The sequence below is a fragment of the Lygodium microphyllum genome, chromosome 7, assembly GCF_053477565.2.
Source record: "Lygodium microphyllum isolate KBCC chromosome 7, Lygodium_microphyllum_v1.1.10, whole genome shotgun sequence".
NCBI classification, from domain to species: domain Eukaryota; kingdom Viridiplantae; phylum Streptophyta; class Polypodiopsida; order Schizaeales; family Lygodiaceae; genus Lygodium; species Lygodium microphyllum.
In genome coordinates this window covers 12,768,900-12,787,130 of record NC_141141.1, presented here as the reverse complement: position 1 = coordinate 12,787,130, position 18,231 = coordinate 12,768,900, and the positions used below count along the sequence as shown (strand labels likewise).

General features: G+C 40.9%; 1 long non-coding RNA gene across 3 annotated transcripts; it reads right to left on the bottom strand.

Annotated features, from left to right (window-relative positions):
• Positions 1–1,339: 1,339 nt before the first annotated feature.
• Positions 1,340–7,416, bottom strand: LOC148033185 (uncharacterized). Of its 3 annotated transcripts, XR_015691447.1 has the most exons (7): positions 6,911–7,413; positions 3,234–3,320; positions 2,842–2,927; positions 2,668–2,733; positions 2,423–2,472; positions 1,807–2,326; positions 1,340–1,694 (listed from the first exon to the last, which is right to left on the bottom strand). It is a non-coding gene; the product is annotated as an uncharacterized LOC148033185 (long non-coding RNA). The 3 variants fall into 3 exon arrangements; XR_015691445.1 differs by lacking the exon at positions 3,234–3,320 and having other exon boundaries at positions 6,911–7,416; XR_015691446.1 differs by lacking the exons at positions 2,423–2,472; positions 3,234–3,320 and having other exon boundaries at positions 6,911–7,416.
• Positions 7,417–18,231: the final 10,815 nt, after the last annotated feature.

Here is an 18,231-nt window from a genome sequence, read left to right as displayed (position 1 = left end):
ATGGCAGAGATGTCATCAACACTTGTGCTATCATATCGAGCCACCTCATCAACATGTGCTGGCGTATCTTGTATATCAAAATCTATAAAATCATCAGGTGCATCACACACCATGATACAATATAGCTCTTCTTCCCTTAGCTCCAAAATTTCTAGTACATCCTGTATAAGTAAATATTCCACCCCCTCGATGATGATAGCATCATGGAGAGAAGCGAGGGGTGGCTCATCGCTTGTCGGCATCTGAACAGGCCAAGGAGGTGGGTGCACAATGGCTAAGCTTTGTGTTGCCTCTACTCTCAAATCGAGTGTGATCTCTTCATGGTCCCTCTCGAAATACTCTAGCTGTGCCCGAGAGGGTGTGTCGATGTTTCCTCACTGTCCTCTTGCACCTCAGTGCACAAAACATATCTGGCAAATGCTGCATCGCGCTCGATGAGATTCATCGTGGCGCAGCCCTGGGATAAGGTGGGCACTCCTCTGGCACAAAGATACTACCCCACATGCATGAGGGCTCGATTTATTACCTTTGCATGGCTTGATCCAGGACGTAAACTATATAGGAAATCTATGGGGACCCACCTGAGAGCAGAGTTCGGAATAGAGCAGGTGAGAGAGTTTGTCGCATCACAAAAATGCCAATATACTAGAGCTAGGATCTACGGCAAAAAGTGAGCTCTCTAGACTCAAGGTCGTGCAAAACCTAGGGTATATCTGGTCTCCTATGTGTGCATAGCATGTGGAGCTAATCCATGCGGTGAAGGCGGGAGTGGTAGCCATGGCACATAAAGGGAGAAGGGAGGAGAGCACAAGTGTAGGAAAGTAGAGAATGAAAGTGGAAATGAGTTTGGAGTTATAGCTTTTATGTATCTAGGGTTTCAAATAAAGGTTCTTTTTTAATACTAAAATTTCAAATTAAAACTCTTACCTTAGTTTCTTTATTTCAATACTTTAAAGAAACCGTTAGAATTACTCATACATACAAATGCTTCATTCTACATTATTATATCCTCGAATATACTTGGATCGCTGAGTACATGCAAGTCCAACTACAGAAAATATTGAAATTTTTTAAGAAAAGAAATCTAAAATACCTTCAAAATCCCTTGGATCCAATTTAATATTTAATTTTAAGAAATAAGTAGAAGAGATAAGTTATAATATATCATTATGCAAAGACAATATTGCATAGATTATAGAACTCCAGCCTGCAATTTAATTATGATTTTAACCAGCATGATTGACTAATTACAGTATGTATTATCACACACTTGGATCTTAGTAAACTAAGATTATCTAAATTGAAAGTACTCAAAAGTTCAAAAAAAGTTTATATTCGTTCTTTAGATAAAAAAAATTACAAGGATTCCACTATTTCAAGGATATGTGGAGAAGCACATTGTTTAAATGTCATGGATTGCTCACTACGAATCCTAACCTTTCTATTATCTAACTTGAAATAGAAGTTGCAGAGAGGCTCATTGGACATTAATTGGATTTCTTGTCTCTGAAAAGAAATGGGCCAATGGCACTGCCCACAAAAGGATTATGACCATTCCACAAGATAACCACATCTATGAGAACTGTATGTGTCTCATCTCGAGTATCTTGATCCAAGCTGATCCACTCCCCTCGCAAAAGTCACCATCTTCTATATCGAAAGCGAATGCACAAAGTTTGTCTAGCGATGAAATACTTGTAATAAAAACAAAAATAATGGTAAGTAAATGAGAATAACATAACAATTCATCTAAGCAAGACCTATATCAATCAAATTAAGGTATTCAAAGTAGTAAAAAATATTTACCTGAATGTGAGATCAAATTGGTTGACCCTGCATTCAATCGTCTCATCAAAATGTGTTCTTTTGACTTGCCAAGTCTCACCCAATAGCTGACTCATCCATTCCTCGAATGGACACTTGCATTGATAAGTAATCTTTGTTTTCTTCAGAATATCACATGAACCAAACAAACGTGCAAACAACAAGGATAGAGTAAACCAACTAAGATGCACATCTTTGGAGCCTGTGGTGGGTTTCATAGCACTATTGATGTCAGATTTTATCTTGGATTTACATGCTCCTAACAACTCCAAGCTACCAATCAACCATTCACCACTAGATAGTGGCGGCAATGGGACATGCTGCAATCTCTGGCTTTCAGCTACTACATACAATGAATTATAAAAATATATATTTTGAGTTGCAAGTTGACTTGTAGAGTTATTATCATAGATCAAAGAACCTATGTCTTCATGTCAAATATGTATCTTGCCGCTCAAACATTCCACATTTTGCCATTCATGCAAAGTTGATGGATATAGAGCTATCAGTAAAACAAGATTGAATTAGAACACTGCAAAGATTGATAAAAACAACTCTGATGCAAAAGAATAAACAATGATAAAATTTAAAAACTTACTGTTTTGTTTATAATTTGCCATGTAGTTCTTGTCGTATACAGAGATTTATCTGTGCATATAAGACCAACACTTCTGTTACTGTACTTGTTTCATTGAACACTTTTCTGAACTCTAAAATTCTACCTTTCCAATGTTTGCTAGGGTTTGCAACATTCTTACGCCTGACCTTGAAACTCCCTCAAGTACTTGGGTGCATCAAAATCTAATCCAACGTATAGTACTTATCACAAATCCAATTACTCACATTATCTTTCCTATTGAAGACCTCCACTGCAAGTATGTTACTGATGTTTTTCCTCCATGAAGACATCTATAGTAACCAAACACAAAAGTTACCTATCAACGTGTGTATAATTTGTAAATGTTCTTTCCAAATGAAATGAAGTTTAAATGGAGTAATTTTAAAAAAATATTGTACCTGTAATTCTTTTCACAAAGAAGCCCAAAGATGTTGAACACGAAGTTGACTTATAACAAGACCATTGTTCCTTTACTGACAAATTCCTAGAATACAAAAACAAAAGAAATATCGAGTCAAAGCATACATATAACTTACATAGGCTTTGCCCAAATGAGTTGAAACTTAACCATGGAGCAACAGAAAAAAGTGGCAATATATCTGTGGCTCTCTTTTAAAGAAGCCCAAAGATGTTGAAGAAGTTGAGTTTTTAAAAAATCATTATTCTCCACCCTAAAAGACTTTGGGAGTAAAAAAACAAAGGAAAACTCAGCATGCATATAGCTTGCATACATTTTGTCCAAACAAGATAAAATTTAACCATGGAGCAACAAAAAAACAAGACAGCATACCTGTAACTTTGTTTACAAAGAAACCGTAAGATGTTGAAGAAGAAGTTGAGTGTTCAAAAGATCATTGTTCTTAACTATAAGAGACTCCTAGAGTACCAAAACAAAAGAAATTACATATTAGAGAATGCACATAACTTGCACAGGTTTTGTCCAAATGAGATAAAACTTTACCATAGAACATTCATGGAAGAGAACAATATACATGTAAAGTTTTGTGAAGAAAATCTTAGGGCTTTGGTAGAACAAGCTCTGCTCTCATAAAACGTGTGAAACTTACTCTGTGTTTGTGTAGAGGAAATGAAATTTCACAGGGTTACAAATAGGGCAAGCAACAATGAGGCTGTAAGATTTTGTCAGGAAAGAAGAAGCAGGGAAAGAGATATGATAAATTTGAGATCCGCCTAAGAAAGAGGGGAAAACTGAAAATGGGAGAAATGAAAAGTCAAACATAAAAAAATAAGAAAATGAAAATTCAAGTCACAAACTTCCAAGAAGTGTCAGCATTGTATTCCCCACATTTCCCCTTATTTTATTGCAGAGGAAAGATTTATAAGGGCAAGATATGGCTAGAAGATTCATATTACATGAATCTGAAATCCCAGCTCTCTCATTGGTTAGGCCTATATTTCTTTATTCACTCCTTAAGGGGCAAAAAACAGAGTCCATATTTCTCCTAATGGATGACATTCTCATCTATAGCAAGAATAGAGATGAACATTTGAAGCATGTCAGAGAAGTCCTTATTACCCTGAGAAGGCACAAGCTCTTTGCAAAGGAAAGCAAGTGTACTTTTATGGCTGATGAAGTAGAATACTTGGGTCATATAGTTGGTGAGAAAGGGGTTATGGTTGATCCAAAGAAAGTTCAATGCATCAAGGATTAGCCTATACCACAGAATTCTACTTCACTACGAGGATTTATTGGACTATCTTTCTTTTATAGAAGATTCATCAAGAATTATGCCCATATAGCAGCTCCTCTTACTAATAGGTTGAAAAAGGAAGCTTTCTTTTGGGATGCTACAACCACTAAGAGTTTCAATGAGCTGAAAAGTCTACTCGTTTCAGCACCTATTTTAGTGTGCCCAGACTTTTCCAAGGAGCTCACTATATTTGCTTATGCTAGTGGTAGAGATATTGGGGCTGTTTTATGCCAAGACCATGGTGTTATTGCTTATGAAAGCAGGAATTTGGATGATAAAGAAAGAGAGCTCCATGTCTATGAGCAGGAAATACTAGCCATTCTTCATGCGATCAAGAAGTGGCATCACTACATTTATGGCAGCCATTTTAAGGTGAAGAGCGATCATCGTGTGCTAAAATATTTCCTCTCTCAGCCAAATCTTTCTCCCAAACAAAGACGATGGTTAGCTACACTTCAAGGATATGATTTTGAGATTTCTTATATGGCAGGCAAGGATAATGTAGTGGTTGATGCTTTATCCAGGATGTGGGCATGCTCTGTTTCTAGCATTTCTACCATATATAAGGATTGGATCCAGGACATTCAAGAAGAATATCTTTTAGATGAGCACACTGCCAATATTATGAATAAATTACAGCAAGATGATGGATACGAATATCCCAATTTCAAATGGCAAAATGGACTTCTTTGGTTTAAAGGGAGAGTATATTTGACCCCTCAGTCATCATTTAGATCTCGAATCTTACAGGAGATTCATTCTTCTCCTTTGCCAGGACATATTGGATTGTTTAAAACCTTTGACAAGATCCATAAATGCTTCTATTGGAAAGGACTTTGGAAAGATATTAAGGAATATGTGATGCAATGCTTACCATGTCAATAGAATAAAGACTCAAATCTATTGCCTAGTGGACTACTTCAGCCTTTGCCTATTCCACATGGTAAATGGACTGATATCAGCATGGATTTTATTACAGGACTTCCTACCACTAAGTAGGGCTAGAATAGTATTTTTGTTGTGGTTGATCGTCTTATGAAATTAGCCCTCTTCATACCCACCAAAGTCCAATATTTAGCCAAACAAGTGGCGGATCAATTCATGGAAGCGATTTTCAGACTTCATGGATTACCTATGAAGATTGTTTCTGATAGGGATTCCAAGTTCCTGGGAAATTTTTGGAAAAGTCTTTTTACTTTCATGGGTACAAAACTAACTCCAAGTACTGCCTATCATCCATAAATAGATGGCCAAACTGAAAGGGTCAATAAATGGTTAGAAATCTACCTCATACACTTTTGCCATGATACATAGAATGCTTGGGATCATTGGATTCATCTTGCAGAGTTTTGTTATAATAATACTCATCACATGAGTATTGGTATGTCACCATTTGAGGCATTATATGGATATAAAGTCCAAGTACCTTCAGCATTATTTCATGATGAAGTGAATTCTCTTGCTAGAGAAGAGTTGGAAAAGATGGAAGCCTTAATGAAGCAGTGCACAGAAAATATGAGGAAGGCACAAGAGACAATGAAATCATATGCGGATGATAAAAGAAGGCATGTGACTTTTGAAGAAGGAGAATGGGTATTTTTGAAAGTACGTAAATCTCATTATGCTTCTCTCAAGGGTGGACATAATAAGTTTGCTCATCGTTATTATGGTCTATATCAAATCATTAAGAAAGTTGGGGATCTTGCTTACCAACTTGATTTACCTTCTACCACACACATTCATAATGTTTGTCACGTGTCTCAACTCAAGAAGTACATTGGGCCTAATATATAAGTTCTTGAAGAACTACCTCCTCTTGATAAAGATGGCTTAATCATCTATGAGCCCGATAGAATTGTTGGCAAGAGAGAGAAGGTTCTAAGGAACTGTATTGTTATGGAATATCTTATCAAGTGGAAGGGATTGGCTGAAAGAATCATCTTGGCAACATGCTACTTATTTGGATCCGTTTCCATGGCTTCTTCAAGAAAATAGTTAGTTCATTGCACATGGACAGCTTGTTGAATTCATTTTCTATCATGAAAATAATTTTTTTTGCTTATTCTTTCTATTTTAATTTTTTCTTATATTTTTTCTCTCTCTTTCCCTAACCATTTTAAAATATTTTTCTTATTCTCTTTGCCTCTCTCCCCATTTTAAATTTTTTTGCCTCCTCTCTCATTTTACCTTTTTCTCCTCTTGTTTTCTTATTCTCTCTTTTTCTCATTTTACTTTTTTTCTTATTTTTCCTGCTTTATTTATTTTCCGTATTCTGTCTGTCTGTCTCTCTCTCCCCCAATCCATTTAAAATCTTTTTCTTATTCTTATTCTCTGTCTCTCCCCATTTTAAAAAATTTTCCTTGCTCTCTCTCCCCCCCCTCTCTCTCTTCGATCTCTCTCTCTCATCCGCCTATCTACTAGCCGTGGTGAGTGCTAGTCCTATGCCACCTTCCTTTTGCGCGTGTTCCCCCGCCTGTGGTTGTCCGCAGCCCTACTTGTCGTTGCCCGTTGCCACACCCGTATGGGCCTGCTCACCCACTGGCCGCCTGCCCCTTCTTGCCTGCCTCCTGTTTTCGCCTTCCTACTTGCCTCCTTTCTTCTGTGCCCGCTACCTCGCCTGTGGTTGCCTACTACCCCGCCTGTGCTGCCCGCCACCCCTTCATTCTTACCTTTCATCTGGTCACCACTGCCGACCGTGCTTTCTTCATGTCACATGCATGAGGGTGAGAGAGAGAGAGAGAGAGCGAGAGTGTACCTTCCCTTCCCTGTGCACTGTATGTCTTGCTCCACCCAGGTCAGCTTGTGCCACCAGGCCTGCTGAGCCATGCGCTCATGCTATCCCACCTTTCTTGCCCTGCCCAGTTGCCTTGGTTGGCGAGAAGAGCGATCCGGCTCCACAGGCGCATGAGAGAGAGAGAGAGAGAGAGAGAGAGAAGCGTCTGGCTACTTGGAGAGAAACTCCCCTCGGCCACTTGCTCACCCCTCCCCCCAGTTTTGTGCCGCTCCCTGCCATTACGGCATGTTGACCCCACATGTTGTCGTCTTGCCACCTACCTCGGCCGCCAATACTACCTCCCGTAGCCACTACTGCTACAAGTCGCTAGCCAAACATGCCACCCCAGCCATCTGTGCTGCAGCCTGCGGCTTCCTACCACTCGAAGAGAGAGAGACTCTCTACTTTGCTCTGTCACCAACCATCCCGCCACTATTGGATACACACACACACACTCTCTCTCTCTCTTCTCGCAACTCCTATCGTAGAAGCCCCTGAGAAAGAGCTCTGTTGCCAGCCATCCTGCCATTACGAGAGAGAGAGAGAGAGAGAGAGAGAGCAAGTTGCTTCGGTTGTAGCCGTCAAAAGCACCCAGTCCCCACCCCCTGTTTCCACTCGCAGAGCAGAGCACAAGAGGAGAGAGAGAAAGGGAGAGCTCTGCAATATCTAAGGGAGAAGAAATTCGGGAGAGAGAGGGGCGAGGCCCCCTCCACTTGAATATGTGGATGCATTGAAGTGAAATCAGGTTTGGGAACTGCTGGCACGTTTGGAAATATTTTGGTAGTTTGGTGATTATCAAAGTCACATCCAAAATAATACAGTAGTATAGATAAGAAATCGTGACAACTTGAAGCATTGACGTGCAACAACGACATTGATCGGCGATAATCTGTTAATTATAGTGATGGAAATGGTGGGTTTAGCCAGAATAAGAGGTGGTTTGGAAGTGCAACAGTGTTGAGAACACATTGGCTATTGTCGATGATAGGCAATATGATTTTCTAGGTTGTTAATGCAGTGATTTAGGAGGCGGACACAGTGTCCTCACTACAACCTCTTTCAAGTGGTTTTCTCCATGCATCTTGTCATTCTTTTTGGGAAAGGGAGGAATCTCTTTACCTCCAATCGTTCAAATAAATAATTGACCTTTAGAAATTAAAAAAAGGAACTATCAGCTAGTTGTACTAACATGCTACACAAACCAACTAACATGCTACATAAACCAACTGTGTCTTGGAAAAGACATCATCCATTAGATTGAGCTAAGCCTTGAAAGGCCTAGTTGATAAGCTTTGTAGGCTTCTAGTATGATGGATCTCTTAAATCTCTATCTTGGCATTAACAACATGAAGAACGAACTTTTTTTTCTAAATTTAATCAATAATGAAGAGAAAGAAAAGAAATATTCTATTATGAGCTTATTTCATTACAACAAACTCCCAAAGATTGATGGAGAAAGAGGAGAGAGATTATTACCTTGGAAAGGGAGTATCCACTCTAATTAAAAAGGAAAAATAAATCTAGAATCACAAACCAATATATAATAGCTTGGATAAGTAGACAATAGCATGTATCTTGATGTTGTGAAGTCTTCAAGATGGATGCATGTCTTCTTTCTTGATGTGGTCAAGCTAGCCAATTGTGCTCTTCGATGCCAATGTTGATAGCCTTTATCATACAAGAGGGAAAATTTGAAAGAAAATACAACTTGAACAATTTGCAAAGCAGAAGAGAAAATCCACAAAGCATGCATGACACAGGATTGGGTGCAATCTCTCCCCATGTATAGGTGAGCACTTTCCCCATGCATGCATTTATAATATTGAATTAAGCTTTTATGCTCAAAATAAATTGAAGAAATCTTTTTGTGTTCTTGCTTTTCCTTTTCTTACACTACTTGCTTTTGTATAAATAAATCTAGCACATCCTATTCTAAATAGCTTTACATCCAAAAAATAAATTTTAACTCTTGTAATAAATACATATCTATTATCCATGTGCATATGCAAAGTCCTTGTGCTTATAAGCACCTAGAAAATATAATATTACCACGTTGTATAACGAAAAATTTCCAATAATATTTCTTTTTTTATGAAGTATATAATTTTCAAGTATTAAATTGTGTATCCCAAAAATAATAATTCTTCATAACGTTGTCTAATAATCTACTCACCACAACACAAAACACAATAGTATCCTTTAGTTTATCTATCTACTAGACATAATGCAACTAGTATCACATGTAAGCATCATGCGATAAGTCACGAATCACATGGCAAATAAACAAAATCCATAATAAGTAAAAACAACTTATTTCCATAGTGACTCTAGTAAATTACCATGATAAATATAATTCCATAACACCTTCATCAATAAGAGTTTCAATGCATGCTCTTGTTTTGCTATTATTTTGACCCCGAGGTAGGTTGGGCTTATTCATTTCTTATCTTTAAAATCAATGGTCATGACCTTGACCTTTCAAATTAAGATGTTGCATCACATAAAACCTTGTTCATTTTCAAAGAAGAACCTTGACCTTTCAAAGTGAGATGTTCAAATAAATGGTTATGGCCTTCATATGATTTTCTAATGAAGGTTCTTGTCTTTTTAGGACAATCATCTAAGATGTGCATTGATAGGTGGCATTCCAATTCTCAACCATTTGTATCGACGAGTAATGCACTTCTTTTCGTCTTCTATAACCTAGCATCATGGTTGAAATAGAGTGGTGGCCCATGAGGATTATTGTGTTACCCTCTCTATTGTATATCTTGTAGGGGTTGGTGTACTCCTCTTCCTCAATTAGTTCTTCCACATTATGTATTGGTGTACAACTCAAAGGATGAGTAATGATCATGTTGGGGAATTATGTTATGGCTTGAAGGATTAGTTTCAGCTCTTTCTACTCTCTCCTCTTGCTCTAGGTTCATGAGTTATGTGGTGAGGTTGTCCCCATATCTAACTACTATAGAATGCATGATGAATAGGTCCTTGAGAAAAGAGGATTGAGACTCCGCAGTATTGTCAAGCCTTGTGAACCAAGCTCTCCCCTTGTTATGTGTACCAAAACATAAGGGTAGTGTCTTCTTTGAGTCTAAGGTGAGGCTATTGGCCTCATAGACTTGTTCAAAATTCTCTATGAAGTTTTAGGGGTCATCTTCTACTCTATACTTCTCTATTTGCTTTGTAATTAAGGAAATGTTTGCTTGATCCTTAGAACTAGGTGTGACACCTAGTCCCAAGAGTAGAAAATTGGCCATGTTGATTCCATTATGGAGGGCGTAGGTGTTGTTAAGTAATATCATATACATTAGATCAATGAGTCGCGTGTACATCTTGTAAGCTAATAGCTAATTTTTGACTCTGAGAAGTACTTAAAAATAGCCAAAAAATCCAAATTTCAAGGGAAAAATAGACTTCGTCGAAGGTGGCAGCTATAGTCAATACGATTTTAAGCGGCAAGCCCCAAAAGTGCTTGAAAGACCCACCGAGCGATGGTTGGGGAATTTTCATAATTTTTCCGACTGTCATATGACACTCTGGGAGATGTCCAACAATAGGGGACTTCAAGACGGTTGAGAAAAAAAATAAAATCTGACACCGGATGTGGAAATGGGGGTTATCGAAGTGGAGGGCCAAAGTGGAGGTAGTCTCATATTTGTAAGTTCAAACACTGTAGCAAACAGAGCAAAATTATGCTTGCAATATGAGAGGATTCATGAAGAGAATTGAGTCTCAAATAGGCTTTGCTAGATGGAAGGCTTTGCTTAAAGTTTATGGGCTTTAAAGAAGCTTACATCTACCATGAAGAAGCTTGGATTGAGGTTCAGAATCAACATCAAGGCATGAAGAGTACTGAGGGAATCAATTCTCAACTTTGAGACTATCCCTTGAACTTCGAACAGTCACCATTGAACTTCTTTGGCACGTTGATCTTGGGTTCTCTTGTTGTTGGGGGTTGATAAACACATGAAATCATCTGATCACTTCCTCTATTGTTCTGTAAGTCTCGAATCTAGTCTTGCATCTCTTGAAGCACAGGACCTAGAAGCATAGGGTGTTCTATTTGAAGTTGCACTTGTTGTTCATCTAAGTTTTGAATTTGTTGTTGGAGGTTTTGAAGGGAGGCCACGATTCTTTCAAGGGTCATCTCATTTATTAGCCAAATGAGTTGTACTGCCATATATATAGTTTTTAAATTATTTTTTGGAAGAGTTAGCAAATTGATGAGACTTGTGCCTCTGAGAATGTTTATTATGCAGTTCTTTGTAGTCATATCTGGAGGAGTGATGTTGAAATGTCCATTAGATATGCGAGAATGTCGGTGGGATTTATGATGCCTATGTTTGAGGAGGAGGTTCGCTGCCAAGAGGGTTTTGAGTTATTCCAAGGAGAACAACTATATTTTTCACAAGACCAAAATGAAATTTCAAAAGATTACCCAGACCTCTCGGCCCAGGTGGTAAACTCGTTGAATTCATTAGTGTAGCGCGCATGCGGCCCAAAACATCTAAGGGCATCACAGACTTGTTATTGCCTCAAACTTCCATGGCCTAGACAGCCATAGTCCCTCTAAGAAGTTGGCCACGAAGAGGATCCTTCGTGTAACTAGTTAGCAGGCCGAGGTCTCGTTCGTTAATGGAATTAACTAGACAAATCACTCCACCAACTAAGAACGGCCATGCACCACCACCCATAGAATCGAGAAAGAGCTCTCAATCTGTCAATCCTTACTATGTCTGGACCTGGTAAGTTTCCCCGTGTTGAGTCAAATTAAGCTGCAGGCTCCACTCCTAGTGGTGCCCTTCCATCAATTCCTTTAAGTTTCAGCCTTGCGACCATATACTCCCCCGTCTTCAGAGTGTCTTCCATAAATTTGATATCTAGCTTCTACAATCTCAGTTATTGAGCTTTATTGCTGATCGCTCGTTATTTACAGAGTCCTTTTTTCAAGACCTTAATTTTCATTGTTCTATTTATCCCTTAGATCCTGTAGATCTTATTTCTTATTCCCTCATGTCTTATCGTTTCCCTCTTTATATTTCTCTTCTTTCATCTAGTCCTGACACCATTCCTCTCTTATCCTTTACCCCTTCAGGATTTCCTCATTTTCCTATTTTTACTACATGTCCTTTCATTGCTGATCCGACATTATCTCCTACTCCTTCTGAAACTCCACCTATCATACCTCTTATTCCTTCTATTTTTCCAGCACAATACCTTCATACCTTTTTGATGTATTCCCTGTCTTTTCCACCTTCTTTATCCCTTCATTTACCTTCCTTTTATTATCTATCCTATCCTCCATTACAATGCTCTCCTTTTATTCCATTGCCCTCTCTATCTGATCACATTAACCTTCCTCCTCAGACAGTGTTGGATACACCAGGGTATGATTCATCGAGGATAATGGACACTACATGATTCTATGACATGACCAATGTTTAACTGGAATTTTATTCCAGGGTCTTGGGATACCTCTGCAACATGTTCGAACTCTTGCCTCCATTTTGCTAGAGTACATGTTACTTCTCGGGATACCACTATTCACCTTGCAACTCATTTTTGCTGGTATCTTGCTCTCTCTCCTTCTCTTCTTCTCTCCTTCTCCTCTTTCCCTTCTCTCTCTCCTTCCCTTTTTCTCTCCCTCCTCTCTTCTCTCTCCCACTCCCTCCTTTCTTCTCTCTCCCACTCCTTCTTCTCTCCTTCTCCTTCTCTCCCTCTTCTTCTCTTCTCTCTCCCTTCTCCCTCTCCTTCTTTTCTTCTCTCTCACTTCTTCTCTTCTTCTCTCCCTCTCCTCTTCCTATTCTTCTTCTTTTCTCTTTTTCTCCTACTCCCTCTCTCTCTCCTTCTCTTCTCCTCCTCTTACTACCTCTTCTTCTTCTTCTTCTTCTTCCACTCTTCTACCTCTTCTTCTTCCTCTTCTACTTCTCTCTCTCCTTCCCCTTCTCTCCTTCTCCTTCTCTCCCTCTTCTTCACTTCTTCTCTTCTCTCTCCCTCTCCTCTTCCTTCTTCTCTTCTCCTTCTCTTCTTCTCCTTCTTCTCTTCTCCTTCTTTTCTTCTCCTTCTCTTCTTCTCCTTCCCTTCTCCCTCTTCTCTTCTTCTCTTCTCCTTCTTTTCTTCTCCTTCTCTTCTCCCTCTTCTTTTCTTCTCCTTCTCTTCTTCTCCCTCTTGTCTTCTGCTCTGCTCCTTATTTTCTTCTCCTTCTCTTCTTCTCCTTCTCTTCTCCCTCTTCTTCCTCCTCCCCTTCCCCTTCTCTCTCTTTCCCTCCTTCTTCCCTTCTCTCTTTCTCTCTTTCTCTCTTTCTCTCTTTCTCTTCTTCCCTCTCTCTCCCTCCTTCCCTTTCTCTCCTCCTTCTTCACACTCTCCACGGGGGCCCGCAGCCATCAACTGAATGAGGAGGGGGGGCTTGTGGACGCTGAAAGGGGGCCACTGGACAGGATGACCGGTAGGGAGGTGGCGCTTGTAGCAACGGGGGGGACTTGTGCCTGACGAGGAGGAGGGGTGGTCTTATAAAGGGGGGCCGCAATTGTCCGCCGCCACCTGGACTGCATGCCCCTCCTTTCCCCACTTCACTCCCTCTCTCTCTCTCCCTGACATACTGTCAGGGGGGAGGGAGAGGGAAAATTTTTTGAAAAAAATAAAAAGGAGGGGAGTTTCTATGGGGGGAGGCACGGGGCACACTGGGGGGGGATGTTACATCCTCTCCCCCTCAGAGGAATCGAGATGTCCTCATCTCGAATGTGCTTAGGGTTCATTGATAACAAGTTATCATTGGGTTCTAAAACCTGTGGGTTAGGACCCATCACGCTTTCGCTGCGCAACTCTGATTACTCAAATTCTTATAATAACAACTTTCCATAACTCATAGGGTTCAATAGGATTTATTCCAAGTACAAGACTTATTACCTCAAGAGGATCTTCCTAGGATGTCTAGTCATCCTCAAAGGTTACAACAGGCTCCAAGCCTTCATCATCATGTGGTTCATAATATGAGCCAAAAGTGGAGTTTAGACAGCTTCCTTTGACTGCACGTTCCTAATTCTCAGGGTCCAACTCAGGACAATCTGTTTGGATGTGTCCTAATTCATTGCAGTGGAAACATCGGCGGTTGGGGCATCTCTTACAGATGTGTCCTATCTCTCCGCACTTGTGGCACCTCTTGTCTTGATCCTGTGAGTCATCTTCATCATAGTTGCTTGATTTAAGTTCTTGGACGATTGGATTCGCTTGGAGTAATGCGTCTTGCAAGTTCGTTGGGCGCATTGATTCCAATCAAGTGTTTATGGGTGGATTCAACCCAGCACAGAACTTTGATACCTGTTGTGTCATATCCATTGGGGGTACATACTTTAGGAGTGAATCGAACTTTGAATAATATGCTTCAAGGGATAATCCTAGCTGCTTCAAGTCATGGAATTCATTCATCTTTTGTGTGGGGTAGGCAGGTGGCAAATACCTCCCTCACACAGCTTCCTTAAGCTTATTCCAAGTGGCTGTCCCCTCCGAGATCACTTGGTCTTTGCACCACTGTTTCCACCAAAGTCTGCTTTGCCTGTAAGCTTAAGTTTGGCAAGCATGGCTTGGTTAGCAGGTGCAGTTCTTCCCGTTGCCTCAAAATAGTCCTCCATGGACTCAATCTAGATCTCGGTGTCAGCTTGAATAGTCCTTTCCTTGCCATTAAACTCGGGTGGCTTAATTTGCTTGAGGAGGAACTTCTTCTCTTGCATGTCAGCATTCCTGGGTGCAGAAGGTGCCTGACAATCAAGACATACCACTTAGATTATTTCTGTTTAGGATATGTCTATGAACAGAACATTAATCAATCATGTATCATTAAGAAGTTTTTGCTCCAATACCAACTGTAACGTGCTCGTTCCTCAAATCACGGGACACGTCTTAGCAGTCCATCGAGAGATATTTCTAGAAGATGTCACCCGGCACTCCCAAGGAATGACACGAGGTTTGCCAACTAGAGTCTCTCGAGCCTGCCCCACAACGAAACTTATCTGGCCGTTCCCACGAGGATCGACCTGAAGTCCGGGTTCCTAGCCAACATTGTCAAAGGTCATAGACCGACTTTTTCCTAACATTTCTCGTTAACATTTTCTTTGAGGAAAGCTCTCGGCTAACCGAGACCACCCTTCCATCGGATAGACCCATTGGTTACATCTCCACCACGCTTCTCTCGGGGGTTGATTTAGTTATCTAATTACCTACCACGTTATGTTTGACACATAAAAGCAGCTTCCTTAGTTAACCCATTAGTCACAGGTTCCTTTACGTAATTTAGGGCATAAACACGAAGACAATATAAAACAGGATCCGACACTTCCTTAACTTATCTTCAGATTAATGTTTGTCTCCTGCCCATACAGGAGAATTAAGTGTTCCTTTCTGCCTTCACAGAAAAAGTCCTTCCGTCTCCCAACAACAAAACTCGTAGGTTTATCCTCCCAAGATTCTGCCTTTTAACTAGTATCAAGGCCTCGAGATTCCATCTCAAGTCAGGTAGCACACTTGTGTAGGGTCCGGAGGCATTGGGATTTATGGCTAGAGCCCCCACTGGCACCCAAGCGTTCTCCTACGCCAAGTAATTTCCATGGAAAGACCTCTCACGATGGGTTCGGTCCACATTCTCGGCGCGGATTCACAACCCCCTTGGTTAGGGTTTGGTGGTTTGCGGGGGGTAGCTAGCGCCATCCTTCCTTAATTATTCCTTTAGGAAATCAACCATAGCTGAAGCACCTAGCTTAAAAGCAATCACTAGGAAAAACATCCCATTTGATTCCATGGCAATCAGTCATCTCAGACTCGGCCATGCAATCATCAAACACACCCCACTTGGGTTATCATCAAAACCACATTAACAAACAGTTAAATGCACAACCTCTTACTTCAAGGCATCACAATCCCATTGCATGCACAATCAGAATTTAACTTGGATGTATCAAAACACTTGCTCAAGGGATTTATAACCTTTTCAAACAACCAAGCATAACTTGGGTCAACGATCCATTTAGGGTTAGGTCACCAGCTTCAATTAAGCTAGGAGCGTATCCATTTGCGATAGTCCATAGCAAGATCGATAAAACAATTTGCAGGCAATTATACTCATGAAGGTCTAGGTTTCTATCCATCAGAATCTATCATTTCATGTGTTTCTTTTAGTCATGATCACGAAGCATGATTTCTAAATGACTGTTCATGCACTGAACTGGTTTAAAAGCTATTATTTTATGTGAAATAATGCAGAAACCTTATCATTTTATGTGTGTAAAAGCTATCATTTCATGCATATAAACTTATGCGAACTCCATACCCTATCATTTTGTGCATACAACCTAGCGCCTAAGACTCGTCTGTGTTCCATGCACGTAGCTAACCCCTTCATTTCTTTCACGAGAAATAAAACGTAATTTAACACAAAGCTTAAAGAACCTGGGTTTGATTCGTGTTTGTAGGGGTGTTTATTGCGTTGGCCGCTTTGCTCGCCTCTCCCGCATTACCGGTACCAACAATAGCTTTGGCACCTACATTTTCCATGATTTTCTTCTTGGGAGCCATTTGCCTCACGGAGATTGGACAATCCAGACCTTGACGGTTTTCAAGACGACAGGTTCGGGTAGGAAGATCATTGGGTGGGGGTCCTTTCGCCGAGGGGGAGGTTTGAGTGTGGCTCCTTGAAGTTACTCACTAAATCCCACTCCGTCTCTTTCTTTCTCTCTCTCTTTCTCTCTCTCTCTCTTCTTCTTCTACTTCTTTCTCTCTTCTTCTCCTTCTTCTCTTATTCTTCTCTCTCTCCTTCTCTTCTTTTCTCCTTCTCCTCTTTCCCTTCTCTCTCTCCTTTTATTTTTCTCTCCCTCCTCTCTTCTCTCTCCCACTCCTTCTCTCCTTCTCCTTCTCTCCCTCTTCTTCTCTTCTCTCTCCCTCTCCTCTTCTTCTCTCTCACTTCTTCTCTTCTTCTCTCCCTCTCCTCTTTCTCTTCTTCTTCTTTTCTCTTTTTCTCCTACTCTCTCTCTCTCTCCTTCTCTTCTCCTCCTCTTACTATCTCTTCTTCTTCTTCTTTTTCCACTACTTCTCTCTTCTCTCATTCTACCCCTTCTTCTTCCTCTTCTACTTCTCTCTCTCCTTCCCCTTCTCTTCTTCTCCTTCTCTCCCTCTTCTTCACTTCTTCTCTTCTCTCTCCCTCTCCTCTTCCTTCTTCTCTTCTCCTTCTTTTCTTCTACTTCTCTTCTTCTCCTTCCCTTCTCCCTCTTCTCTTCTTCTCTTCTCCTTCTTTTATTCTCCTTCTCTTCTTCTTCTTCTCTTCTCCCTCTTCTCTTCTTCTCTGCTCCTTCTTTTCTTCTCCTTCTCTTCTCCCTCTTCTTCCTTCTCTTTCCCTCCTTCTTCCCTTCTCTCTTTCTCTCTTTCTCTCCTTCTCTTCTTTCCTCTCTCTCCTTCATTCCCTTTCTCTCCTTCTCCTTCTTCACACTCTCCACGGGGGCCCGCAGCCGTCAACCAAACAAGGAAGGGGGGCCTATGGACACTAGAGGGGAGCCGCTGGACAGGATGACCGATATGGGGTGGCGCCTGCAGCAACGGGGGGGGGCTGTGCCTGACGAGGAGGAGGGGTGGCCTTATAAAGGGGGGGTGCAGCCGTCCGCCGCCACCTGGGCTGCATGCCCCCCCTTTCCCCACTTCACTCCCTCTCTCTCTCTCCCCGACGTACTGTCGGGGGGGAGGGAGAGGGGAAATTTTTTTGAAAAAAATAAAAAGGGGGGGAGTTTCTATGGGGGGAGGCACGGGGCACACGGGGGGGGGGAATATTACATCCTCTCCCCCTTAGAGGAATCGAGATGTCCTCATCTCGAATGCGCTTAGGGTTGATTGATAACAAGCTATCATTGGGTTCTAAAACCTGTGGGTTAGGACCCATCACTCTTTCGCTATGCAACTCTGATTACTCAAATTCTTAAAATAACAACTTGCCATAACTCATAGGGTTCAATAGGATTTATTCCAAGTACAAGACTTATTACCTCAAGAGGATCTTCCTAGGATATCTAGTCATCCTCAAAGGTTACAACAGGCTCCAAGCCTTCATCATCATGTGGTTCATAATATGAGCCAAAAGTTGAGTTTACACAGCTTCGTTTGACCGCACGTTCCTGATTCTCAGGGTCCAACTCGGGACAATCTGTTTGGATGTGTCCTAGTTCATTGCAGTGGAAACATCAGAGCGGCTGGGGCATCTCTTACGAATGTGTCCTATCTCTCCGCACTTGTGGCACCTCTTGTCTTGATCTTGTGAGCCATTTTCA